At 40.3% G+C, this 20,079-nt stretch overlaps 1 pseudogene; it reads left to right on the plus strand.

Annotated features, from left to right (window-relative positions):
- Positions 1 to 1,376: 1,376 nt before the first annotated feature.
- LOC110214674 (methyltransferase-like protein 22) lies at positions 1,377 to 2,906 on the plus strand (annotated as a pseudogene).
- Positions 2,907 to 20,079: the final 17,173 nt, after the last annotated feature.

Raw genomic sequence — 20,079 nt, forward strand, 5'->3', positions numbered from 1 at the left:
TCCTCTCCAGCTTCCACTGAATTCACTACAGATAAATAGTTCCTCATTGCCTTCTATGGCAATAAGTGGAAGTGAGAATGATACAGATGTGATGTTTATCAATCAATCAATCAATCAATATTTATTATATATCTACTTTATGCCAGGCACTGTGTTAAGTGCTAGAGATACAAAAAAAGACAGAAGACAGTCTCTGCCTCATCTAATGCTCACACAAAACATTCTATCTCTCATTTATGGGTTTTTGCACTGACTGTCCTCTGTGACTGAAATTCTCTTTCTAGTTTATAGGACTAGAGTATCAGATTTGTGTGGATGTGTCTTACTTTGCAAAACAGGTCTATTTCTGAAAATTGGGGAGGGGGCTATATCAAGTTTTAGAAAATGGTATCACATTTGAAAACCATTAGGAAAAGCATTACTTAATGTAAACACTGGTAAATTGCTTTTGGAATGTGAATAATCATACCTAATTTATCAGTTTCATGATGTTTTTATGTCTCATATTTCCTCCAAAGTGTAATCAATCATCTTCTAATTGGACTCCCTACCTCAAGTCTCTCTCCACTCCAATCTGTCCTGGACATAGCTGCCAAAGATTTTCCTAAAGCATAGGTCTGACTGCATCACCTCTTACAAAATCAACTCCAATGGCTCCCTATTCCTATAGGATCAAACAGTCTTCTTAGACATATCTCCCTTCCACATACTGTATGGTTCTTCTCACCTCTGTACCATTCTAACTGATGTTCCAACACAAAACACTCCATCTCCTATCTCTGGGCCTTTGCACTGACTGTCCCTAGGCCTGGAATTCTCTCCTTCCTCCCCTCCATCTCTTAAAATCCTTGGCTTTCCTCAAGATGTGGCTCAAGTACCAAGCTCTGCAGGAGCCCTTTCTGGTTCCCTCAGGTTTTAGTGCTTTCTATTTGGGCCATGTGATCACTCCCTTTAGAATGAAGGCAGAGTCCATTTTTGCTTTCTCACTGTATGTATCCCCTGGGCTCAATACAGGGCTTGGCACATAGTAAATAATGAATAAATACTTTTTGAATGCTAGATTGATTGGCAGATGATGGTTAAATTCCAGCACCCCACCAAAGCCTGAGAGAAAAGCAAAAGAGACAGATTTCAGGAATGAGGAGGTGATAGCTCCTCTGAGCTCTGCCAAGGCCAGACTCCATCTGGAAGACAGGGTTCAATACAGTTTAAGAATATCAATAGGAGGCCATGGCTGTGCACCAAACACAGCGGCAGGGGAGGAGGGGGCTCAGACTTCCCCCAACTAATGGTCTTGAGGGTAGGTGGGTCCCCTCAGACTCAGCATTGCCCTGGCAGCCAGATGCTCTTGTACAAATTAATAGCAACACTGCACAATGGTGGACCCACAAAAGGAGGAAGCTATGGAAGAAATTACATTTAAAAGTGACACTGTGCTGTCTGACGTGCATCTAAATATCCCAAACAAAAGGAACCTCGTGGTGCATCTGAATGCTGTTGGCCAACCTGTTTTTCTGTCTCAATTTAAACTTCTGTGGAAAAAAGATTCTTGGAAAGATACTGAAGTTAAGCATAAAAAACAAAAAGACATTCAAATAGAAAATACTCTACATGATGCCAGAAGTATTCAGGAATCCTGAGGCAAGAATAACAATGGTACAGATTTTCTGAACAGGAATGAAACTCAGACTCACCCTTGTATGAGAATAGAAGCTCTGTTAGATAATGACGGTCACTTGGAAGTGGTAAGAAGACCACAGGTTTTCTCCGAGACAAAGCAAAAAGAGCCACCAAGAAATAAGATAATGGGGCAGCTAGGTGGCGCAGTGGATAGAGCACTGGCCCTGAAGTAAGGAGGACCTGAGTTCAAATCCCACCTCAGACATATAACACTTACTAGCTGTGTGATCCTGGGCAAGTTGCTTAACCCCATCGCCTAGCGAAAGAAAGAAAGAGAGAAAGAGAGAAAGAGAGAAAGAGAGAGAGAGAGAGAGAGAGAGAGAGAGAGAGAGAGAGAGAGAGAGAGAAAGAGAAAGAAAGAAAGAAAGAAAGAAAGAAAGAAAGAAAGAAAGAAAGAAAGAAAGAAAGAAAGAAAGAAAGATCCTAAAATTCTAACCCAAGGAGCAGAAAATTTGAGTGAAGAAGAGCAAGAAAATATCCACCACAATATGGTTAAAATAGAGTATACCACGGCCACCCCTCTGGAAGATGTTGGCAAACAGGTGTGGCGAGGAGCTTTCCTTCTAGCTGACTACATCTTGTTCCAATGTGACCTGTTCAAATGTTGCACTGTGCTTGAGGTTGGGGCCAGCACTGGGATTGCCAGCATCATCACAGCAACGGTTGCTAAGGCTGTTTACTGCACAGATGTAGGTGAAGATCTCCTGGCTATGTGCAAAGGGAATGTTGCCCTAAACAGGAACCTAACTGCAACAGGAGGAGGTGTGATTAAGGTTAAAAAACTGGATTGGCTGAAAGATGACTTATGCACTGATCCTCAAGTTCCTTTCAGCTGGTCTGAAAAAGAAATTTCTGACTTATATGCTCATACTACTATCATAATGGCAGCTGATTTTTTTATGATGACAACCTCACAGATGCTTTATTTAAAACACTCTACAGAATTACTCACAATTTGAAAAATGCTTGTACAATCTGCTTATCAATAGAGAAAAGACTAAACTTCACACTTAGACATTTGGACATTACACGTGAAGCTTACAATCATTTTCAATTTTCCCTAAATGATCTAGAGAAACTGAAAGATGGCAAAATGAGTTTATTGTAGAGCCAATTGAAGCTACTTTCCCCCAGTTCCTTGTTTATGAACATATAGAGCAGTTGGAACTCTGGAAGATTGTTGCTGCTCCAATAAGTTGATCTCTCATGTGAACAAGGCTAAAAATAGTCCCCTAAGTCGGTTTACTGCAATTCTTTCTAAACTGCATTTTCAATAAAATCGAAAGCTACCAAAAGGAGAAAGAATGTCAATAGGCTAGAGAGCTCAGAAAAGAGGGCAACCAGAACGGTGATGGGCATTTTGTTCCTATCCCATGAGGATGCATTTGTGCTCTGAGAAGAATTAAAGATAGATAATTCAAAGAATAGGTAGTTTATAAAGAATAGATAATTCAAAGAAGCCACGGTGGGTGTACAATCAGGTACAGATGCTAAAAATGTTGAGGAAAATGAGAGGTTGCATCTAGTAGCTTACTGAGTTGTGAAGAGAAAGCCAGTTAAGAAACACTGATTTATTGTCCAATGTCTTCCTTAGACATAGGGTGTACACACTCCAATAATAATAACATTGTATTATTCTGGTCTTGGAGCAGCATTGCATTGTTCTACACACTTTGCTAGGCCTTACAGCTGGCAGGAGAGAAGATAAAGAAGTAGGTTAATTCCAACACTTGTTACAGTGCTGACACTTGGCACATAGGAGATGCTTAATAAATGTTTACTGACTGACTGAATTGGGATTTATGGGATCATAGCTTTGGAATTGGAAAGGACCTTATATTGGTCATATAATCTAAACCCTTCAACTTTACAGGTGAGGAAAATGAGGTCTAAAGAAGCTAAGGGATTTGCTCAAGACCACAGAAGAAGTACCTCCTGAAAAACCAGGGTGCTGAAGGGCCACAAAATCATGCCAAATGAGGATCAGTTGAGGAAGTGAGAACATTTAGCCTGGAGAAGAGAAGACTCAGGGGAGCCATAATAGTTTTCTTCAAAGATTGGAAAGGCTGTCATAAGGGGAACAGCTTAACCTTCTTCTGTTTGGGCTCCAAAGGCACTTACTAGCTGTGTGACCCTGGGCAAGTCACTTAACCCCAACTGCCTCCCCCGCCAAAAAAATATCCAAAGGGTTATCACATAAAAGAAGCTTATTCTGCTTACTCCAGAAAGCAGAATTAATATTAAGATGTAGAAGTTGCAGAAAGATTTAAGGGTACTGTTATTTACCTCTGAGCTGGAAGGAGAGAAAATTGGGCAGAAATCGTTAGGATAATGCACTATTACATTGTATGGACCTACAGTAGATGATTTAGAGGAGAACATGGACTTGAATCTCAAAGGATGCAGTGATGTAAATAAGTTGCTCTATTAGAGGGATGGCCCACATCTGTGAGGTCACTGATCCACTGAAGTCTTCTTCTTGGATGGCCTTAGGTCTCCCCAAGTGAAAAAGAGCCTTAGTGAATAATGTATACATATATATTTGAGCTTCAGCTCCATCCCTCTATACCTTAGCCCAGTGGCCAAAATTGCTTTTTCCCACCTCCATGTTCTAGACCACCTCCAAGAAACCAAATGAGAACTATAGAAAAGCTGTGACAAGAAATGGCTTACCACATCTCCTTGAGACTCTTATACACTTATGCTCTTATACTCGGACAGACTCTCTGACCTCGGATGACTTTCTTTGGCTTTGGATTGCTCTTGAATTTGAGACCATCTTGAGACCTTCTTGGATCTCTGAGACCTTACTGTTTACTCTGTTGTATGCTGATACAGTTGTGATGACTCGATTCTACTACTTTCTAGCTGTGTGACCTAGGGCAAGTCATTTAACCTCTCTTGCCTCAGTTTCTCATCTGTAAAATGAGGGGATTGAACTAGATGACTTCCAAGGTCCCCTCCAGCTTTAGATATACAATACTGTTTCATTATAATCCTATTCTATTCCAATAGTATGATAGCCACACTTGTCCTACTAACAAATCAACTATCCTTGACATATGTCAGACTCCCCTAATACAGTTATCCTTTCCACATCGTGGGGGTTAGGGGCACGGTGTCCTATTCCCTTCCCCCCCCCACCCCGCCATGATCTGGAAAGTCCATATAAAAATTTTTGGCTCTCCCTTCATACCAGAGAAGAAGTCTGAATTTTTTTTCTTTTTCTTTTCTGGGGTGTTTACAGTATCGTATTGCGAAATTTGGGTTAAATATTTGGTCAGAGGCTCTGTGTTGTAAGCTGGCCTTCATATATCATCTTCAGCTTCCACAAAACTCCCCCCAAATTTCCATTTAATTTCTTATGCAAAACCACAAGAAGGAAAGTTGAGATGTGGAAGGGATAACTGTATTTACCAGTGTGTCCTAGATGCCACCAATGACTTTCCTGGCTATGCCCCAATGCTGACACCCAGAAGCTCACTCTCCACCCTCCTCTCACTCTCTCCATCTAGTCTGGCTTGTCCTGGACAGATTGGAAAGTTACTTCACCACATCAAACCGGGGTGACGCACAGGCTGTGCCTTCTGGGATTAGCATCCTACGGCCTACATGTATAAGGAAACCTGCATACTCATGTAGCAAGTATTTCCGAAGTACAGCACAGATGTATCCCACTTTTCAGCGTAGTGGAGTGCTCAAAACGATAAGCCTAGTGGCACAATGTGCTCCGGTGTATTCCTTTCCTCTCCCAGATTCCAGCTTTGTGGAAGTCTTAACAATTACTGTTTCTGCCACTAGATGGTGCTTGAGCGTCAGTAAGGCAACCTGCTGACTGAGTGCATCCTTCTAGTTTGGACGGCCTTGAGAGAGGCAAGCTGAAATCACCACGCAATAAATAAGCAAATGGGGCGGGGGGGGGGGGGGGAGACACATTGGTTTGTTTATTTTAATGACAATAGAAGAACGTGCTTGACCCTGAGTTTTTCTTTCCCTTCATTATCTCTGACACGCAGTATAGTGCAGATAGAAAAATCAGCTCAAAATCAGGAAGATGCAGGCTTGAGTCCCACTTTTGACACCTAGTGTCTGTGTAATTCTGGGAAAGCCGCTTAGCCTCACTGTGCTTTGGTGTCCAAGTGCATTGGCAGAAGGAGTTTCACCTCACGTGTTCGGCCTCCAAACTCTATTATCTACAGAGAAGGCAGTAAAGATAAGATAGTGTGGAAACGTAGCCTGCAACAGCTGACTGTAGTTTTTTTTAAGTTGGAAAGGTCATGTAGTTTAACCTCTCATCTAACTAGCACAGAGATCTCTTCACAGTGTCCCTGACAGATAGATACCCACTTTCCACATGAACATTTATAGTAATGAGGGACTTATTATCTAACAGCACCAACTATTACATTTTGATAGCTCTTTCTGAAGAAAAAATGAGAGAGAAGAGAGAGAGAGAGAGAGAGAGAGAAGAAAAAAGAATAAACATTTTTAAAATTGTCTTCTTTCTGCTGAAATCTCTCTCCCTTTAGCTGCTACCCATTGGTCCTAGTTGTATCCTCTGAGGCCACTCAGACTGAACTTCAGTCCCACGGCCACATAAAAAGCCTTCCATTTTATAAACCCCCCTCTCCAAACTCCTTATCCCCATCCCACCAATGAACCTTCATTTGATAAAGCTAAATAGACCCTGTTCCTTTAACTCTTCCTCATAGTTCCCAGGCCCTTAACCATACTGTTTCCTTCTTCCGAATGAACTATAGGTTATCAGTGTCCCACACAAGTCTCACTAGGGCAGAGGTCAATAGGGACTATTGCATCCCCTGGGCTAGACATTATACTTTTATTAATTCAGTCCAAGTTTGTATAAGCATTTTTTTTGTATAAGTATTTTGTTGGCTGCCAATTGCCATTATTGGCTTAAAATGGCCTTGCAGTCAACTAGAACATGCGGGTCTTTTTCAGAGGAAGTACTTATCAAACCTTATCATCATTCTCCACTTGCGTAACTGATGTTTTGAATCTGAATGTCGGCAGTCACAATCATCCTTCTCAAATCGAATGTTCTTAGCTCTAGCCCATCTGTCCAGTCTGACATACATATGTAGGCATGTGTGCATGAATGTATGTATATTCTATCTTTGAACCAGTTCATATGACAGTGAGGTTCAAGCATTTCCTGCTCCCCTCCCCCATTGCAAAAATCACTTCCTTTTGAACCTCTTTATTGTGAGATAATTTCCCTCAGTCTTCTCCAACTCCCTCCCAGTGCATCCCTTCTTTTTCTTATGAGATCATCTGAGTTGTTGTCAGTGAGAGCAGTGGGCACTCTGAAGGGAACAGTACCAACATCTTTCAGTGTCCTGTAACACACCAGTCGAGGTCTTCAGAAAGAAAAGAAAAAAATGGAGGGTGGAGAAGGGCTAGAGAAGTCATGGCAAGAATGGCACTGGTGAGAATGGCAGAGACCAGTGGGCATCCCTGGTTGAGGTCTGTAGAAAGATTTTTAATGGGGGGAAAAAAGAAAAAGAAAATAGAAAAGGAGCACAAAAGAGTTGTCTCAAGGTGACCCAGTGGATAGAGTACCAAGCGTGGTACCAGAAAGACAGATCTTTGTAAGTTCAAATCTGGCCTAATATACTTACTAGCTGTGTGACCCTGGGCAACTCACTTAACTCTCTTTGCCTCAGTTTTCTCATCTGTAAAATGAGCTATAAGAGGAAAGAGCACTCCAGTATTTTTGCCAAGAAAACCCCAAAATCATGTTACCAAGAGTCAGGCACTACTGAACCAACTGAACAAGAAAAATAGTAAAAGTAATTATTAGGGATCTCAATTCTCTCACCCAATACATAAGCGATCTCCATACCCTAGCTTTGTGTCATCTATAAATTTTATCCAAGATGAATGAATGAATGAAAACACATTTATTAAGTATTTACTGCGTGCCAGGCCCTGTGCCAAGTGCTAAGTATAAAAAACAAGTCAGTCCCTGTCCTGAAGGAGTTTTAGGTTCTCATAAGGAAAAATAACACATACAATAAAGAGGGAGTGGTGTTTTAAGCAGGGAAGTCATAGAAATGATGAATGAAATCATAGGACAATTCATTGGCATGTCCTTTCCAAAAATTGTAGTCTTGATTTTATTACTATTCCCAGAGAAAGAAGTGGAAAAGGGAGGGAGGGAGGGAGGGAGGGAGGGGGAAATTTCTAGCATAAATACAAACCGGGAGAATTAGGGTGGGCTAGGGAGTGCCTAGATATGTTGAATTCTCACCAATCAGGACTGCAGTGCCCAGGGCTAGGCCTGGAGTGTCTGATCCTGAGGCAGAATGTAAAACAAGGAAGCAAGGCATAAATATGTCTGGAGTTCTAGCTAATGCTAAGAAAAATGTTGAACAGAACAGCCAAGGACAGACCTTTGCATCACTTAGTCAACTGACATTTATTTGGTGCCTAATATATGCCAAACACTGTACTAGAGAATGTGGATATAAATGGAAAAGTGAGACAGTCTCTGCCCTCTGGCAGCTTACATTCTACTAAGGGGGTACAATATATTCACAGATATAGGGAAGATAGGAAGAGAAGATATCAGCTGCCATCTCAACATAGAAGACACTAGTGAGGACATGGCATCTCTCCATGTGGAGGACCACGAGGGAGATGGGAGAATCATCAGGTTGAGTAAGGGAGGTGCCTTGGAGAGAAAGGCTATGGAACATGTATTCACATTCTGTAACTGGTTCTAGCTGACTGACCACACTTTGAAGAAGATCTTTGACTGGAGAGGGATTCAAAAAGGCCTGTGAGTTTCAGTTTCTGTCTCTTTGCCTCAATCACTTCTGGGGGATCTCAATGTTTCCTTTGCCCACAGAATATTTGATTTGGGGAGTTTTGAAGGGTCAGGAGGAGTCACAAGAATCTGGGATTCAGAGCTCAGGCCATGATTCTCAGCCAGTGCAACATCAATGCCTTGGAAGGATCTTAGATTTCCCTGCCCAGCACAAACTGAGAAGAGGACATAACTGGCAAAGATGCCACCACCTTGGGATTATTGGGCCCAATGCTATGCATAAAATGAGCTAAGTTGAGCCTAGTGCCTCATCTCCCAAGGTAATATAGGGGATTATACCCCTGAACTATTGGGGTTTATGTGCTTATTTTTGCTATATCTTCGAAGTAAATATCTCTTTGTAAAAGCCAACAGTGGTTAAATGATTAAGGGGAACAGAATGCTAGTCATGGGACCCCCCCAAAAAAAATAGAGAGTCTTCAAGGTCCTGAGGTATCTGATGGTACCTGAGAACAGGTCTTGCCTAAAGAGAGGGCTAGAGTAAACACATTATATAAGTAAATCTGGGACATATGCAAAATAAATATACACAGTGATAGAGCATGGGAGGCGGGATGGAAGGGGTGGGAGGGAAGGAGAGGCATTAACCCTTATGAAGTCTTTCCTAATTCCCAATTGCTAGTGTCCTCCCTCCCAAACTACAGCAAATTTAACTCTTTTGTATATTTGCACTTGTCGACTTTATATTTATGCTGTATATATTTTATATGTATTTTTGTCTCCTCTATTTGAATGTAAACCCATTGTAAGTAGGAATTCTTTAATTCTTTGTACTTATATCCACAGCACCTAGCATTGTACCTGGCACATAATAGATACTTAATAAAAACTTATTGTTGATGAATCTTCTTTCTCCTTCAGTTCACTCTTTTAAGCAAGTCTTATTCATTTGATTTTCAAAATATCTCATATATCCATCTTCTCTATTCCCACTGCTACCAGCTTAGTCATTAACACCTGACTAGGCTATCACAATAGCCTCCTTACAGATCTTTCCACCTTCAGTCTTTCCTCCCTTCCATCCATCCTTACAGATATTTATGGCTCATATTCAACCATTTCTGGACCCTTATGGCCTGACATTCCAATTGTGGGGAAATTCAAGGAGATCTTATTCTTCTAGCTAAATTTCTTCCCTATAAATTTAAATGAGCTCAGTTCTAGAGATTCATTTGTTCTAATGCCAAAGATCCAGGAAAGTAAGCACTGAACTGTAGTACATTTAGTCAGAACAATGAATAAAGGAAGAAAAATAATACCAACCACGTGTACAAAGGAGTACAATTTCATTTCCCTAAAGTTGTTAGAGAAATTAGTTCCTCCAAGATGAATGGCTCCAACAGGGAAAGGATGTGCAAAATTTTATCAGCTTGATACTCCTGGATAGGTTTAGGCTTGATTCAATTGTCTACTTCCCAATCACTGCTATCTCCATAAAGCTTCTGGTTTAGCTTGCCTCAGTCACTATTAACCACTCCTAGACATTGTCAGGAAGCAACTAGATAGCTCAGAGGTTAAAGTGCTGGACCTGGAGTCAAGAAGATCTGAGTTCTCCAGCAGCTAGGTAGTGCAGTGGATAGGGCACTGGCCCTGAAGTCAGGAGGACCTGATTTCAAATCTGGCCTCAGACCAAATACTTGACACTTACTAGCTGTGTGACCTTGGGCAAGTCACTTAACCCCAATTGCCTAAAAAGGGAAGGGAAAAAAAAGATCTGAGTTCAAATTCAGCCTCAGACAGTTAGTTACTGGCTATTTGACCCTAGGCAAGTCACTTAACTTCTTTTATACATACATATATATATATATATATATATATATATATATACATATATATATATATATATATACATATATATATATATATATACACATATATATATATATACATACATACATACATATATATATATATATATATAAAAATTTATTTATTTTTAGTTTTCAACATTCACTTCCACAAGATTTTGACTTCCAAATTTTCACCCCATCTCACCCCTCCACGCACCCCAAGGTGGCATACATTCTGAACACCCCTTCCCCTAGTCTGTCCTCTTTTCTATCTCTCCCCACCCCTTCTCTTATCCCCTTCCCCTTCTATTTTCCTGCAGGGCAGGATAGACTTCTGTACCCCATTTCCTGTATTTCTTATTTCCCAGTTGCATGTGAAAACATTTTATTTTAAACATGTGTTTTTAAAACTTTGGGCTCCAAATTTTCTCCCTTCCTCCCTCCCCACCCACCCTCACTGAAAAGGCAAGCAACTCAATATAGGTTATACATGTACAGTTATGCAAAACACTTCCATAGTAGACATGTTGTGAAAAACTAACTCTATTTCCCTTAATCTAATCCTGCCCCCCCATTTATTCTATTCTTTCTTTTGACCCTGTTCCTCCTCAGAAGTATTTGCTTCTGATCACCCCCTTTCCCAATCTGCCCTCCTCTCTATCATCCCCCTGCTCTCTTGTCCCCCCCCCATTTTCCTGTAGGGTAAGGCAGATTTCCATACCCAATTGAATGTGTATGTTACTCCCTCCTTAAGCCAAATCCTATGAGAATAAGATTCACTCATTCCCTCTTACCTTCCCGTTTCCCCTCCACTGTAAGGGCCTTTTCTTTTCTGTTTTTTTGTGAGATAATTTACCCCATTCTACCTCTCCTTTTCTTCTTCTCTGAGTATAATCCTCTCTCATCCCTTAATTTTATTCTCCAGATATGACCCCTTAATCTTCAACTCACCCTGTGCCCTCTATCTATCTCTCTATCTATATATACGTACATATGCTTTTTTTCCTCCGACTAGCCTAATACTGACAAAGGTCTCATGAGTTATAAATATCATCTTTCCATGCAGGAATGTAAACAGTTTAACCTTAATAAGTCTCTTATGATTTCTCTTTTCTGTTTACTTCTTCATGTTCCACTTGAGTCTTGTGTTTGAAAGTCAAATTTTCTATTCAGCTCTGGTCTTTTCATCAAGAATGCTTGGGGGGCAGCTAAGTGGCGTAGTGGATAGAGCACTGGCCCCTAAAGTCAGGAGGACGTGAGTTCAAAGCTGGCCTCAGACCAAACACTTGACACTTTCTAGCTGTGTGACCCTGGGCAAGTCACCTAACCCCAATTGCCTAAAAACAAACAAAAAAACAAAAACAAAAACAAAATAAAAAGAATGTTTGAAAGTCCTCTATTTCACTGAATTACCATTTTTTTCCCCTGAAGGATTATACTCAGTTTTTCTGGGTAGGTGATTCTTGGTTGTAATCCTATCTCCTTTGCCCTCTGGAATATTATATTCCATGCCCTGCGGTCCTTTAATGTAGAAGCTGCTAAATCTTGTGTTATCCTGATTGTGTTTCCACAATACTTGAATTGTTTCTTTCTGGCAGCTTGTAATATTTTCTCCTTGACCTGGGAACTCTGGAATTTGGCTACAATATTCCTAAGAGTTTTTCTTTGGGGATTTCTTTCAGGAGGAGATGGGTGGATTCTTTCAATTTCTATTTTGCCCTCTGGTTCTAAAATATCAGGACAGTTTTCCTTGATAATTTCTTGAAAGATGATGTCTAGGCTCTTTTTTTGATCATGGCTTTCAGATAGTCCAATAATTTTTAAATTCTCTCTCCTGGATCTATTTTCCAGGTCAGTTGTTTTTCCAATGAGATATTTCACATTGTCTTATATTTTTTCATTCTTTTGGATTTGTTTTACAATGTCTTGATTTCACTAGCTTCCAAATGCTCTATTCTAATTTTTAAGGAAGTATTTTCTTCAGTAAGCTTTTGGACTTCCTTTTCCATTTGGCCAATTTTTCTTTTTAGGGCATTCTTCTCCTCATTGGCTTTTTGGACCTCTTTTGCCATTTGGGTTAGGCTATTTTTTAAGGTGTTATTTTCTTCAGTATTTTTTTGGGTCTCCTTTAGCAAGCTATTGACTTTTTTCATGATTTTCTTGCATCACTCTCATTTCTCTTCCCAGTTTTTCCTCTACTTCTCTTACTTGCTTCTCAACATCGCTCTTGAACTCTTCCAAGGCCTGGGACTGATTCATATTTTTCTTGGAGGCTTTGGATGTAGGAGCTTTGACTTTGTTGTCTTCTTCTGGTTGTATGTTTTGATCTTCTTTGTCACCAAAGTAAGATAATATAGTCTGACTCTTTTTGCGCTGCTTGCTCATGATCCTAGCCAATTACTTGAGTTTTAAACTCTTTGTTAAGGTAAGAGTCTGCTTCCAATGTGGAGAATGTATTGTCTCAAGCTTCGGGGTTTATATAGCTGTTTTCAGAGATACTTGTAGGGATTTGTAAATTTTCAGTTCTTCCAAGGTGGTATGATAAGGGGCGAGGTGTTTACTCCTTTCTTGGCCTGTGCTCTGGTCTATTAATGACCACAAGCATTCCTTTCTGTCCTGGAACTGTGAGGAGAGTTTCTCTTCACTGCCACTACAAGCTCCACCTCGCCAGCGCTCCTCCTTGACCCAGGACTGCCGCCCAGAACTGTGACCCAGATCCAAGCATGTGCAAAGCAAGAGATTCTTGCCTCAGCACTGGCAAAGAGATCCTTGCAATCCCCCTCTGATCAGGCACTCGATTCCCCCTCAGTCTGTGGGCCGGAAGCTCAGGACACAGCCACTGCCCCGGCGCTTTGCATTCTGGAACTGGCTCTGAGACCTAGCGCCTCTCTCACCACAGAAACAGACTTTTCCCACTGACTTTCTAAGTTGTCTTTGATGTTTGTGGGTTGAAAGGTCTGGAAGCCGCCACAGCTGCCGGAGACTCAGTCCTCTGAGGCCTGTTCCAGGTTCACTGCGGCCTGCATGCCCATGCCACACTGCACTCCTCTCACCACCTGGAGTGATATACCTTTCTGATCAATCATTCAGGTTGTCTTGGGCTGGAAATTTGCTTCACTATGTCTTTTTGTGGATTCTGCTGCTTTAGAATTTGTTTAGAGCCATTTTTTTATAGGCATTTGGAGGGTTTGGGGGACAGCTCAAGCAAGTCACTGCTTTCACTCCACCATATTGGCTCCGCCTCTCTGATCCGTCACTTAACTTCTATTTACCTTAATCCACTAGAAAAGGAAAAGAGTTGTCAATCTTTTTCCATAACCAAGATGTTTTGTCTGCTTATTCTTCTCTGGTCAAGACTATTATTTGTGTGGAATCCAATATAAAAAAAAATAAAATTTAAATTTACAATCTTATATCACTGCTAGTCTTCTATGAAGCTTCCATTGTTCCATGTGGTCATGAACCTGGAAGATATCATCATTCCTTCTCTATATTCTGAAAAGAATATGGAATAGCCAAGTGTGTCAGCACACAGCCTCATAATTAATGTAATCCTTATCCTCCAATAAACATTTGTGCTCTGGGCCCAGGCATCGTAGGATGTGTGGTCCTTCTGCTATCTGACATACCTGTGACATTTCTATGGTGTTTTAAGGCTTACAACGGATTTCTTCACAACACCCAGCTCCTATGACTCCAGCTCCTTTCTACTTCACCACATCAAATGTATAGACATAGACTTATAGAACATAAGTGTCTTCCTCTGAAAGCAGATGTTGCTGATAGAAAGTGAAGTAAGAAGACCCTGGAAAACTCTCTGTATACAGGATCAGCAATATTGTGTGACGATCAACTACGATTGACTTAGCTCTTCTCAGCAATACATTCATCCAAGACAAGTCCGAAAGACTTATGATAGAAAATGCTATTCACATCCCAGAGAAAGAACTGATGGAGTCTGAATACAGATTGAACCATACTATTTTCACTTTTTGTGTGTGTGTGTGTGGGGGGGTTTCCTTTTCTCTGTTTCTTCTTTCACAAAATGATTAATATGGAAATATGTTTAACATAATTGCATATATGTATATATAAAACCTATATCAAATTTCTTACCATCTTAGAGAGGGGAAAGTAGGAGAAGAAGAAAATTTGGAACTCAAAATTTTATATAAAAATGAGTGTTAAAATTGTCTTTACATGTAATTGGGCAAATTTTTTTTTAGGCAATTGGGGTTAAGTGACTTGCCCAGGGTCACCAAAAATATAGTTTTTAAAAAATCAAAAAAGAAAGAAAGAAAGCAGATGCTGACAGCCCCACCTGTTGTGAAGCACTCACAGATTTCTTCTTGAAACTCCTCAGCCTTTTCTTGGACTATACCCTTTTTGATAAACCATAGTGTGTGCATAGTGTGTGTGTGTGTGTATGTGTGTGTGTGTGTGTATGTATACACACACACACATACATATATACATATATATGTATATATCTGTGTATATACACGTACATATATACACATATGTTGTGCCTTACAGAACAGCAAGAACCACAGCAGTAGAGAAGTAATTGTCCTACCTTTTACAATTGGGTGTTGGAAAATATATTCACTGAAAAATGGGGTGGGGGAAGGGAATTAGCAAGAGATGCCTCCATCATTTGCCTGGTTCAGAAGCTCTATGAGCCTATCTCAGATCTTAGATAAAATATAAATTACTGTGTTTCACTTTTAAAGCTCTTCATAGTTTGTGTGCAGCCTACCTTTCCAGGCTTGTTTCTCATTGTTCTTCATCACACATTCCATGTTCCAGTCAAACTGGGCCACTTTCTATTTTCTGTACCCAACATTCCATCTCTCATCTGTACACCTACATAGGACTAAGGACTGGCCCTGTGATTTCATTGATAGAGGGGACTCCCAGTTTAAGAACTCCCTCTTCTGATGCAAGTAGAAAACTCTGAAATGTGTAGTTTGGGAGAGTTTCCCAGAGCACTGAAATATTGAGTGACATGCCCAGGGTTACATAGCCAGTGTGTGACAGAGTAAGGCCTTGAATCCAGGCCTTTCTGATTCTGAGACCAGGAACTCTATCACTATTATTAACTGTCTCATTATGATTATTAATTATAATTTTTCCAGTCTGCTTATACCTTACTCTCTGGCATATTCTCTTCAATTCTGTGACACAGTCCTCTCCTTGCTATTCCACAAGCAAGATACTCCTCTAGCTGTCTCCATGCCTTTCTCCTCAGCTCCGACTATTGACTTCTCAGGCTTCCTTTAAGTCCCAACTAAAATCGCATTTTTACTGGAAGCTTTTCCCAACCCCTCTTAATTCTAGTGCCTTCCCTTTCTTAGTAGCTTCCTATTTAGCTTGTATATAGCTTGTCGGTACATATTTGTTTACTTGTGATTTCCCTTATTAGATTAGAGTGAACTATTTGAGGGCAAAGACTTTTTTTGCCTCTTTTTATATTCCCAGTGCTTAACACAGTGCCTGGCACATAGTAGGCATTGAGTAAATGTTTATTGACCAACTGATTTATAACCTACATTTGTATCACAGTTTGAAGTTTGCAGAATATTTTCTCCACAGCAACCTGAGGTAGGTAGTAAAAGTATCATTATTCCTATTTTAGAGATGAGGAAACTAAAACTTAGTAAGGTTAAATGAGTCGTCTGGGGTCACTTGGCTAGCAGAAGTTGAAGTTGAGATTTGAGCCTAGGTCTGCCCTTACTCCAAGGCCATGGGTGTTCTGGAGCCAGACCAAACAGCTGATTGTTCAATGTCCAACGTGAGCATTTACACCTCAGAAATTGGCGAGTGCTCTCAATAAGCCCTTGGTTTGCTGTTTTGTTGATCGTCTTGCTAAGCTTAAGAAGGTGTTGATAATGCAGATCAAACTTCAAAATATGTCATGGTCCTGTTTTGGGGGGGTGGGGAGTGGGGGAGAGAAAAGTGTTAAATATTTACCAGCTCAGCCCTATCTGAGACCCAGCAATCTTCCACTATATTCTGTCACTAAGACAGTGATAAACTGGTCAGCAGGGCAGACATGGAATCAGGTGAAAATGGGTTCAAATTCCACCTCTGGAAGAAGCTAATCGTGTGTGTGATCATGGGACCTCTCTGAATCTGTTTCCTCATCTACAAAATGGAGCTACAAAACTCATAGAGTTGTTATAAGGCTCAAATAAAACAATGTATACGTAGTTGTCGCTTCTACATCACAAGGATTTGGGAGGGGTTCAGTGCCCTCATAATCTGGAAAATCTATGTAAAATTTTTTGGCCTTCCCTTGTACCAGAGAGGTCTGAATTATCATGGTATTAAAAGATGAAATATGTTGATATTATATATATATTTTATGCATTTTGGAGTTTCTAAACTTTTTTGGTGTCATCTGCAGCTTCCACAAAACTCCCCAAAAATTCCCATTTTTTTTTTTTTAGTCAATTGGGGTTAAGTGACTTGCCCAGGGTCACACAGCTAGTACGTGTTAAGTGTTTGGTCTGAGGCCGGATCTGAATTCAGGTCCTCCTGACTTCAGGGCTGGTGCTCTATCCACTGCGCCACCTAGCTAACCCCCATTTAATTTCTCACGCCAATCAATATTTAAATGAATTTCAATATGTTGAAACTGCAATGGGGAAAGTCGCAATGTGGAGGAGAGAATTGTATTGTGCTTTGCAAACTTTTCAAAATTTCTAGTTTGCAACTAGGAATGTTAGTCATTGTTATGTTCCACTGCCTTTTAAACAATGTTTTGAGGTTTGTTTGTTTGTTTTCTCTTGTATGATTATATAGGGAACTCTCCATGAGGTAAACCTTATGCAGATTGTCCACTGCTCTCTAGTTTATAGTTTTAAAAAGCTGCCTTAACACTGAGGGGTTAAATGACTTCCCCAGGTCACCCAAACAATATGTGTCAGGGTCAAGTCTTGAACTGGGGCCAAGGCTTCCTGGAAATGAGGCTAGCTCACTACCGCTAAAAATGCAGTGATCTGAAACATTCTTTACCTGCTAACCCAGATCTGTTCTTATCACCTCTGTCAATGGGAGGGCATCCCATGGTGTACTCTCCATAAAATGTGCCTTCTACATTGTTATCACTGTGCAGCTGCTCTTCCCAGTCCTCAGGGATCTTACAGATCCCAGAAGCATTCTATAGATGCCTCAAGGTGGTAAAAGGCAAATGCCTACTCTCTCTAGACTTTATCTCTGCTTGTCTTTTTTCGTATCTCATATTCACACCTATCTCTCCAAGCAGCATGGCTGAGATTCCTAGTATGGCCTTTCCACTAAGAGAAGGGAAATTCCACACATTCCTCATGAAGGCTGGCTCAAATGAAAGTAAAAATTGCAACAACACATCAAACTGATTAATAGTTAAACTTTCAATTCACCTTGATTCTCACAGGTAGAAAATAACTATTGGGTTGTTTTGCTTTGTTTTTTTCTTATAGCAAAAGTGAATTGGTGGGTATTTTGTTTTCATCTTGTGAGGGCTGGGGAGAACTGATGGGAAGGCCATAGCACATCACCTGCGGTTTTGAGTGTCAGCTTGATTTTGCAAAAGGATCTTATAGGGATATAAAATGAAGGCTGGCATTGTCATTATTGGCTCTATGTTGTACCTACTATGGGCAGTTTCCAGATACCTAGAATATAGACCCATCTCCATTCCTCAAAACCTTTAGCAATTCTTTGAACTGCTTCATGGGTGAGGCATTTCCTTATGATAAGAGAAATTATTACTCAAGCATCATTTTGTCCAAGTCTCTCAAACTTGAGTAGACCACATCTGTCCGAGAAACCAGTGAAGTGTTATGTACCTTCTGGGGTCATTAGCAGCAGCTTCTAGAGCGGGCTTTCCCCCCTTTCCCTTTGAGTCCTTGTTTTGATGAAATAAAAGGAATTCATTCTTCCTCTCCCCCTCTCAAAATCTATGTATTAATTTTAGAGTTGTGAATGCTTGAAAGTTTATGATTTTTAAAGAAAGAAAAAAAGAACACAATCAAATAATTACTATCCTGAGTGCTTTTAGCAGTGTGAAAAAAAGGGTGGCAAATAGACTTCTCTCAAATATAAATGAATAAGCTCCTTAAGAGTATAGGCTGTTTCTTTTTTGTCTTTGAATCCCAGTAAATACTTCTTAGATGACTAATTGCAAGTGTTTTTTTTTTTTAACAAATATGTACGCAAACTAGATCAGAGCTCCCCTGACCTACTCGGCTTATGTAACCATTAAGTGCCTACAATGCGCAAGGCACTGTGCTAGAGATTCAAAAATCCTTTTCCCCTCCAAAAAAAAAAAAAAGTCCCTGCCCTCAGGGAGCTTATATTCTCCTGGAGGGATATGGTATTCACAGCTAAGCAGATACAAGGTGTTTTGAGTAGAGAGGGAAGACCAAGAGTTGGAATACAGGGAAGTTAAACTGAGGAAGACAAGTACCAGAGGTATGATGGGCAACTTGTGTAACCACACAACAGAGAAGAGATGTTGAGTTCGGGGAACAGCTGAAGTCCAGTTTGACAAATGTTACTCTCCCATGTACATAAAGTACGTGAAGGGAAGTACCGTGAAAGAAAACTGGGAAGATCAGCTCTACGGGACAATTACAAAATCCTCAGTGTCTCAGTGTTAAGTGTCTCCGTGGACAAAGTACTACTGGGCAGAAGACGGAAGTTCAAATCCTACTTCAGACACTAGCTATGTGACCCTGGGCAAGTGATTTAACCTTTGCCTTCCTCAGTTACATCAACTGTAAAATAAGAATACTAATAGCAACTATCTCTCAAATGGGACGTTTGTGAAGTACTTGGCACATAGCTGGTGCTTAATAAATGCTTGTTTCCTTCCTTTCTCCAGAAGCTAAAATAATCAGATCCACCCCAGTGTCAAAAGAAGGGGAAGGGACATATAAAGAGAGCCACCCTTTCAAGAAGTTATGATTTCCAGAAGTTGTCAATGTATAAAAATGTTGTCTTAGGAGAACAATTGAGATGCAAATGGATAAAGAGATCTATTTCAAATGTATTTTTAGAAACCAAACATACAAAAATTATATTTAACTTTCTAGAAATACAAAGGATAGTTCCTATTTAACCCTTGCATTACCTGAAGGGTAAGCAAGTGCTGTTATATACCCACGGCATTCACACACTCAGTAAATGCTGGCATAGGAGGAAGAGTCCTGGACAGGGAGTTAGTGTTCATTCTGGGATCTGTCACTAGATGTTTGACATCAGACAAGTCACATAACCTTACAGAGCCTCAGTACCCTCATCTGTAAAATAAGGATGTTGGACTTGATTTCTAAAGTTGCTTTTTGTCTCACGTTTGATGATTTTGGAAGAAACCACTTGAAATTAGTTAGTCCAGCTCTCTGCTTCTTGATTAAATAGCAGATCAACTAGTAAAGACTGATATTCCAGTCTCAAAGATTTCCAGAAAGAAAGACATGATTCCATGGTTCCATTCATATCATGGGTTCTTCCTTGTGTCTAGACTAAGCCGCCACTAAAAGAACTTAATAATATTTCCTCTTATGTCTTCCTCAGAGGCTATAGAAAATAGCTGATGACCAGACTCCTCTATGTTGCAATTACCACTCATTTTCCTGAAGTCACTTCCACTTACAGCATTATTGCTTGGGTTTTATGAGGACTAGATCAGGAGTGGCTAGAAGAATTAGCTTATCTCAGCAACTTTTCTTGGTGGTGTGTGCTTTGGAAGCTATTACTTAACTTAGG

The sequence above is a fragment of the Phascolarctos cinereus genome, unplaced genomic scaffold (genome assembly GCF_003287225.1).
Source record: "Phascolarctos cinereus isolate Bilbo 61053 unplaced genomic scaffold, phaCin_HiC Scaffold_4;HRSCAF=312, whole genome shotgun sequence".
NCBI classification, from domain to species: domain Eukaryota; kingdom Metazoa; phylum Chordata; class Mammalia; order Diprotodontia; family Phascolarctidae; genus Phascolarctos; species Phascolarctos cinereus.